Raw genomic sequence first — 2303 nt, 5'->3', positions numbered from 1 at the left:
CTCAAGCTCACGGCTGGCCTGAGTTTCTCTTAGATCATATATCAACACCTCGGACCCTTGCGTCCGGTATTTACTCTTTTTCTCACAATTAAGTGCCTCTCAAAATGATCCTCTGCGATCACCAGGGCTATTTCTGAGGCCACAAATCTCAGCGGGGCCCTTCCCCTAGTAGGTCCTCAAGACCACCTAGGAAACGTCTTTCCCAGGGTTGGAATTCTTCAATTCCGTGACTTTAGACACTTATAATCTCTTTATTCCTTAATCACAAATCAGTCTCTAGTTACTTTCCGCTCAGTACTGCTTTTTCCTAGCCGACCGTGAATGCAACACTACTCTTAAGTTTCACTTTCGTTGCAAACAAAGATTTTCATTTCAAACAAAACTCAAAACAGAGATCAACGGATGACTACTTGACTACATATTTTAGGATTATAATCCAATACAGCACAATTTCAGTTTAAGAGGTTTGTGCCTTACCTTTGTTATGTGGGCCCAGTAGTCATGCAATCACCGTGACGTCTGCCGTCCGATCACCTGATCTGGCCTCGACCTCCGCCGACAACAAACACCGATAATTCTTTTTACTGGTCTTCAGGTGCCTCGCATCCTCCACCAAAATGAAGCGAGATTGATCAACTGCTGACCAGACAACAAACGACGGAGGCACCAGACAAGTGCAATCAAACGATGAGTTTATTAACACCGGAGAAGAAACATCAGCATATGTCTTCTTCTGACAAAAATACATTGAATGCTGGTTTTATAGCATAGAAAATTAACGCCCACACATACACGTCAATACAGGTCAAAAATACATTGTTTACAGACATGAGCACATCTCATACATTTTAATAACTATAAACAGTCATATAACTTCTCTTTTCTATAACACCTGCCTTTTGAGGTAATAAACTTCAAGCTTCGGGATCGTTAAGAGCTGATAATTGACCCTTGTCACCAATCACTAAGTAAACCGAATTGGCGCAGGTCTCAAATAAGAAGCAGAAGACACTTGGGCCTTCGCTCAGGCCTGTTGCTAGATTTAATGTGTATTGTAAGCATGCATGCAATTAACCTGCTATGTTCTCATCTTCCCTCAACATGTATCACCTGGACACTCTCACCAGTGAAGCTTAAAACCCTCTTGGATGGAACATCAACTCTAAACAAGCACAGTTATGCATTGTGTATAAACTAAACTCAACCTGTGAATAGAAAGGTCAATGTGATAACAAACATATTCAATGCAATATGAACCCTATAAGAAATATTACTGATAAAATAATACTGTAAAACATGTTATTAATGCATTTATCATAAGGCAGGTTATATGGCAGCGATAAAGAATCTCTGAATCCCAACACTTGCCAGAGCTTAACAGAAAATTTTGATATTGTTAAGGTGTGTAAACTTTGACACAACATAGAACAGAAGTCAAAATATAAATACCTCCTGAGATCAAAGTTCTCCATCAACAGCAAGCACCACCATTTACACATGTAGGGCATGTCTGACTGTAAAATATTAATATGAAACATATTTAACAACTTTCAAAAGATTCAAGACTCCATTGCTGTGAAAGTAAATAGGATACTTACTATAGTATAGTCAAATGGTGCATCCAGTGCCACGTACAGAGCAGACTATTTGGAAGAAAAAATAAAAATGTCATTTTTTTAGAAGCTTAAATTAGCTTCTGTATGAATCTCAAGGAAGAGAAGAGAAAAATTACCATCAGCATGAAGATCCCACCGTCAACTCCATAGTCTTGGCTTGGAGAACCCTGTATTACATTGAAAATAAAGGCTCATTAATAAAATCCCTTAAAAGAAGACTAGCATAATTCATATTATTCACCATACACTTAAATACACCTTCAAGTCAAAGCTCTTTTTTCCTGACCACTGCCCGGGAATGATCTTCACTGCAAGATTCCTTTTTTTCAAGACAGTTACATTCACAAGTTAACAGACATCATCATGATGGTGTGAAATGTTTATTGCTAATAGCACCAACTGTAACTACAGGCCTTAGGAACACGACCTCAACAAAACAGCATAACAAAATGAAAACGTACAGTCACATGCTCACAGTTGGTCAAAATTAAGCATTTTCAGCTTTAATTTAAGGTTGGCATATTTTATAAACTAATATTTAATGGTGTTTTATGTTAAACTAGAACATTTGAAGACCCTATTTATGTCTGAAACTCATCTAAAGACAGCATCACTGACTTGATCAGAATGTGAAGATTAGAAATAGAATAAAATGTTGAAGCATCATGCTGATATAGTTTATAAAAA

At 37.6% G+C, this 2303-nt stretch overlaps 1 long non-coding RNA gene across 1 annotated transcript; it reads right to left on the bottom strand.

Annotated features, from left to right (window-relative positions):
* Positions 1 to 1370: 1370 nt before the first annotated feature.
* Positions 1371 to 1773, bottom strand: LOC120437810. Its single transcript, XR_005611416.1, has 3 exons — positions 1733 to 1773; positions 1599 to 1643; positions 1371 to 1514 (listed from the first exon to the last, which is right to left on the bottom strand). It is a non-coding gene; the product is annotated as an uncharacterized LOC120437810 (long non-coding RNA).
* Between the last annotated feature and the right edge of the window lie 530 nt (positions 1774 to 2303).

Source organism: Oreochromis aureus, linkage group 3 (assembly GCF_013358895.1).
Source record: "Oreochromis aureus strain Israel breed Guangdong linkage group 3, ZZ_aureus, whole genome shotgun sequence".
Lineage (NCBI taxonomy): Eukaryota > Metazoa > Chordata > Actinopteri > Cichliformes > Cichlidae > Oreochromis > Oreochromis aureus.
Note: the sequence above shows the minus strand (reverse complement) of the source record. Positions and strands in the feature narration are given on the sequence as shown.